The 6,149-nt window shown below is 43.0% G+C and overlaps 1 pseudogene; it reads left to right on the top strand.

Annotated features, from left to right (window-relative positions):
• The first annotated feature begins 1,142 nt into the window (after positions 1–1,142).
• LOC124723661 lies at positions 1,143–1,260 on the top strand (annotated as a pseudogene).
• Positions 1,261–6,149: the final 4,889 nt, after the last annotated feature.

Below are 6,149 nucleotides of genomic sequence, written 5' to 3'. Positions count from 1 at the left end.
GAGGACCGTATCGTCACTATAAAAGTTGCCCATTCGTTTGCATTCCGCTTATTTACTTTTCTTATCGCGCCACGGACATGCAACGCCAAGAGGCCATATTCAATCTCGTGATGAGCAATGGTAATGTTCTTTTGGCTTCTCAATGTACGAGACATGTTCAGAAAGTAAGTGCACTAGATTTTTATATTTTTTTAGGAAAAGTGTGTTTAAAAAAAATTACAGTATATTGTTGACACAAATTTGGTACACAGCCTTATGTTATCAATGGAATGATGCTGTCAAAATTTCAGATTATTGTTTATTATAGTGCCGGAGACAAAGAAAATTATGATTTGAAGCCATTACAAAGTTACCAGTGCATAAAAACTAATTAATTAGAATTTTCTTTTTTAACACTTTAGTCACTGTGCATTACGTAATACAAAAATCGGTCAAAATTATTATTTGATTATATTTTGTTGTGTGAGTGCGTGAGAATGACAGAGACTGTATGTGGGACATACGTTAAAACTTAATAATTCACTTTTCATAAAACCTTGTACAAATAGACCGTGGGAAAGTTATGGTGCAACCATGATTCAGATGACATATGGCGGTGTGGGCTTGCTTTTGTATAAAAGCAGCCAGAATGAAAGTTAGAGGCGGAATAAGTTTATCTATCAATTTGGAGAAGAATTCGTACTTCGCTTATTTTGATAAAACAATATACTAGAAATTGAAGTTTTAATGACGTTAATTACTATCAGATTATTGATTGGATATGAAAAGTTTTCCCGCGAGAATGATCTGGAAGGAACATTCAACAGCCAATCAGAGTTAAGCTGTTCTCGCGCGAATATAGTGGAGCGGGCAGTGAGTAGAATAGTTCGAGATAGTCGCTTGCTAACCGGCCTACGGCTAACACCATCTTAGATAGCTCCGTAAAAATACTCTGAAAAGTGAAGAAATAGTGAGTTAATTTCGGTTCGAATACCTCGTGACTGAAGCGACTGGAGTTACGACCATTTTAATGAAAGTTTGATGTTTCTAAATAAAATAGTTTGTGAGTTTGAGCATGTGAAATTTCTGGTCGTAGTAACAATTCCACGTGGCATGTTTCGTGCTCTGTATGGAATACTTTGGCGAGCACTTCTTTCGAAGAAGGCAACGGCCTTGCCGCAGTGGATACACCAGTTCCCGTCAGATCACCGAAGTTAAGAGCTGTCGGGCGTGGTCGGCACTTGGATGGGTGACCATTCGGGCCGCCATGCGCTGTTGCCATTTTTCGGGTGACGCCAATTGAGGGGCTACTCGACCGAATAGTAGCGGCTCCGGTCACAGAAAGCCATCGTAACGACCAGGAGAGCGGTGTGCTGACCACACGCCCCTCCTATCCGCATCCTCTGTGAGGATGACACGGCGGTCGCGTGGTCCCGGTTGGCCACATGTGGCCTGATGACGGAGTGCTCATTCGAAGAAGACCACTGAAACGACCGATTGTTTAACTCGCGAATAGTTGTGGGTCGGTACCTGGCAGAACGTGAAAATTAGTCGGGTCAGACTTGCAAGGATTCTGGCTGCTCTTCGAGTGAAACTATGTTGTACATACAGTGAACTTTGAATGACAGAGAATTACCATATTAAATACGGACTTGATAGCCATTTCATGTGTTTCCATATGAATAAAAAGCAGAGTCAATCTAATTTTAAATGCTTTCTGCAAGTAGGCTGCATCCTCCGAATGCCCGATATTTTAAAAATGAACTTACAGGAACTGACTTTCAACTTGAGTTACGTGGCCTGTGTGTGGTAGGTATTAGGTAATGGTTTCATCAACGCTGCTTTACAGTGCCTAGCACGTATCTGCTACTACAGAGTGAAGGGACGTCGGAAAGAAACACATCGAGGTAGGTGAAAAAGATAGTGCGGACGACCGACCCAGCCCCTGCTGCACACGTTTCGTCTTCAGTCACAAAAGAGCTCATAAAATTCTCATCTTCCAATTCAAGTCGCTCAAGAAACTCACAGGTGTCATTGAACCGATTTTTCTTGTGCTGCACTATCAGCTGTTTTGGGACCAATCTCGGGCACAGTTTCTGGTATCCCAGCTTTTCCATGGGTGTCTTGTATAAGAGAGTTCTGCAGAGTTGTGGAAACATCGCAGAAATTTCATCCACCATCAAACGACAGTCTGAGAGGTGGCATGAGCCCCCTCTCATATTTCTATCTTACGATTTTCGTCTCTAATTGCATGCGGTGATAAGTTGCTATTCCTTCACCCGTGGACTTCCCACGCAGCGTCTCTCGTCACCCAGGTGGTCCGGTGACAGGCGGGCTCTGCGGAACTCGAGAGGGTTAAGCCGACGAGTGTGAGGGAGTCGAGTGAATGCTTTCCAGACGCCGACATTCTCAAAAGACACGCCCGGAGGGGCCTGAAGTAGCGGCTGGGCTAGAGGTTCTGTTACTTCGCAGAAACTTAGCGAAAACACTTTCTGGCGGGCTACCAGCGAGGCGTGGGAATGACTTGTGTACCCAGGCAGTTGTGGCGGGAAAATTCCCGCGCTTTCTGCAAAATAGTAACTGTGATTGGGTTGCTCAGGGCATAGCTCCGTGACGTAGCAAAATCAGCGCTGAAATTGGCGCCAAGAATCTCCATTGGTGGAATGGTAGTGCTCCGGCAATGGAGTGGAATTTTCCGCCGGTTTTCGAGTTGCTGATTGGAACGTTTATCCGCGGCCACTGTCGTGGGGGCGGGAATGTTCTGTGTTCGGCCTGTACGGGTGCTCAGGGGTAGTCGGCTCTCGCCTTTCGGTCGAGGACGTCGAAGCAACCAGCCATCGCCTCCGGTACGCCAGATCGTGTTCTGGCAGTTAAGAAGACAGTTTGGTAATGTATGTCCGCAGCACCGGCAGATAGGGATTTTTCTAGGTGATAATCAGAGCTCAGCAGAGCGCGCCTTTTCGTATTTTTCTAACTTTGTTCTGTCTTGAGTAGCAGCAATTAATGTTGGGTTAGCTGTGTGTCTCTCTTAAGATTTGAGTGGCAAGGAATTGGCTCCACATACCACTTCGTCATAAACCTCACAATCTAGTTTAGGGACAACTTCACCTTCACAGCGTTTGTTTGAGTATCCAATTTGAGCCAATTTGATGTATTATAAATGTTTCATGTGTTTTTGTTTATTATTTTGTGTTTAGTCTTAATAAATCATATTGTTATTTTGGACAGAACTTTCATTCTGTTAATCGGTAGAGCAACCCATCATTTCTCACTACGTTAATGAAACCTTCCTTTATTTAAGTTATTTATCAAATTAAATTATTGCAGGTGCCAAACTCTTTTCTACTCCACTTGCAGGGTTGATTACAGTCAGTTCGCGTATATTTTTTAATCCATGTGCAACAGCAAAAGTCGGAGTTAGAACAGGGGGGGCTTAGAGCATCATTTACATATGTAGATTCTAGAAGAATTTAGTGTTAAATACACTGCTTGCCCCGGCACCTCGCAAGTCTTCATGAACAGTTTCCTCGTTTCTTTACACCAGACCATTAGTCAAAATGGAATGTCTTCTGCTCCCCTATTCGTAATGAACATGTGTTCTGCCTCCATTAAACTACCTACGCCACTTACACACTCATCGAAAGGTCTGTAACTAAAGACTGTAAAGTTGCGCAAGTTACACCAATACCCAAGGAAGGAAGCAGGCGTAATCCCCTGAATTACAGACCCATATCACTAATATCGATTTGCAGTATGGTTTTGGAACATATTATTTGTTCGAAAATAATGAACTATCTCGAAGATAACGATTTATTCGCTAATAGTCAGCATAGATTCAGAAAGAATCGTTCTTCTTAAACAGAACTAGCTCTCTACTCTCTTGAAGTAATTAGTGCTATCGACAGGACTCGTCTAACTGATTGAGTATTTTTAGATTTCCAGTAGGCTTTTGACACCGTTCCTCACAAGCGTCTTCTTATCAAACTGAGTACATATGGAGTATCGTCTCAGTGCTCGCCCGGCTAGCCGCGCGATCGAACTCGCTGTTTCCCGTGCGAGAAGACGTGCCGGTCCCCGGCACGAACCCGCCCGGCAGATTAACCGTCGTTTCTAGGTCCCCAGTTTAAATACACGAACAATACAAGGAAGTGTTATAGGCCCTCTGCTGATCCTGACCTACATAAACGACATAGGACACAATCTGAGCGGCTCTCTTAGAGTGTTTGCAGATGATACTGTCATTTACCGTCTTGTAAAGTCATCAGATGATCAAAACTAACTGCAAAATGATTTAGACAATGTATTTGTATGGCGTAAAAAGTGGCAATTAACTCTAAATGCCGGCCGCGGTGGTCTCGCGGTTCTAGGCGCGCAGTCCGGAACCGAGCGACTGCTACGGTCGCAGGTTCGAATCCTGCCTCGGGCATGGATGTGTGTGATGTCCTTAGGTTAGTTAGGTTTAACCACAGCTGTTAAGTCCCATAGTGCTCAGAGCCATTTTTTGACTCTAAATAATATAAAGAGTGAAGTTATCCACGTGAGTACTAAAAGGGATTACAATTACAAATGACTTCAGTTGAAACGATCATATAGATAATGCTGTGGGTAGTGCAAATCAAAGACTGTGATTTATTGGTAGAACACTTAGAAAATACAATAGATCGACTGAAGAGACTGCGTACACCATGCCTGGCCGCCCTCTTCTGGAGTATTGCTGTGCAGTGTGGGATACGCATCAGACGGGACTGACAGAGGAGAGCGAAAAAGTTCAGATAAGACCACCAGCTCGTTTTGTATTATCGTGAAATAGGGGAGAGAGGGCAACTGACATGACGCTTGAATTAGGGTGGCAGTCATTAACACAAAGGTGTTTTTCGTTGTGGCAGAATCTTCTCGTGAAATTTCGATCATCAACTTTCTACTCCGAATGCGAAAATATTCTGTTGGCTCCCACCTGCATAGCGAGAAATGATCATCACGATAAAATATGAGAAATCAGAAATCAGACTTGTTATATAGTGGAACCTTCGAGAAATAGTTTGAAGATGGTTCGATGAACGCTCTGCCACATACTTAATTGCGAACTGTATATTTACATGTAAACACACTCGTTCTGTTCGTAACATCTTCACTGTAAACCGTTTTGATTTGCGAAAAATTTCGGTAAGTGTTATTTGTTCCGCGCGTAGGAAGCGGATCACAGCACATGGCTCGCACTTGGCGGGATTTCTTACCGACATCATTCACGCAGCTGAACACTTTACCGTGAGTTTACATAATGCTGTGTTCCTGAGATGTTCGTTCAGGTCAGGGGTGCTCCCAAAAAAATAAATCACTCTCTACCACCCAGTGTTGCCAACCATAAAAAAACAGCTCACTCACTGAATCTTCCTGGCAGATTAAAACTGTGTGCCCGACCGAGACTCGAACTCGGGACCTTTGCCTTCCTTTGCCAGAAAGAAAGGTTCATCTCTAGCAAGAAGCCATATACTAGAATATTTCTCACATCTCAACCGCAGATTTTTCAGCGCTCATTTAACTTTAGGACTCTGTATCGCAGAATGAACAAAAATGGACTTGTACCACTATTGAAATAAGCCCTTCATTTCTAACTGCGGTTTCGTTATCAGCTATTTTTCGTCCCCTTCCAGGTGCCAACATCTCCACATTCGTCATCTGCAGTTTTACTCATTAATGTTCCTTGAGTTTAGTCCTTGATGTTGTGCCCCCATTTCTGCTAATTTCTCTTCATTCTCTAATTTATAGCTCATCTTCTTATTACTGCGTGAAATTATTTGACCTTTTGGTTTCATTCTCTGCCGAAAAATATACAGTTCATAGTACACTAACTTCCCTTACCCATTTGAAACATGCCTTGGTTTATCGTTTAACATTGTACCCTTAACAAGCAATCAGCAATTAGCGCTGCAATTCCTTGAAATATGGAGACCAAATTTAACAACTAATGTACCGAATATTTTTCTATGCCATTCATACAGTTTATCATGAAGGTATATCTCATTATACCTTTGAAATGTAGAGCGGTTGTTGTTGTTGTTGTTGTTGTTGTTGTTGTGGTCTTCAGTCCTGAGACTGGTTTGATGCAGCTCTCCATGCTACTCTGTCCTGTGCAAGCTACTTCATCTTCCAGAACCTACTGCAACCTACAT

Source organism: Schistocerca piceifrons, chromosome X (genome assembly GCF_021461385.2).
Source record: "Schistocerca piceifrons isolate TAMUIC-IGC-003096 chromosome X, iqSchPice1.1, whole genome shotgun sequence".
Classification (NCBI taxonomy): Eukaryota; Metazoa; Arthropoda; class Insecta; order Orthoptera; family Acrididae; genus Schistocerca; species Schistocerca piceifrons.
The sequence above is the reverse complement of the archived record's forward strand: the minus strand, read 5'-3'. Positions and strand labels throughout refer to the sequence as shown.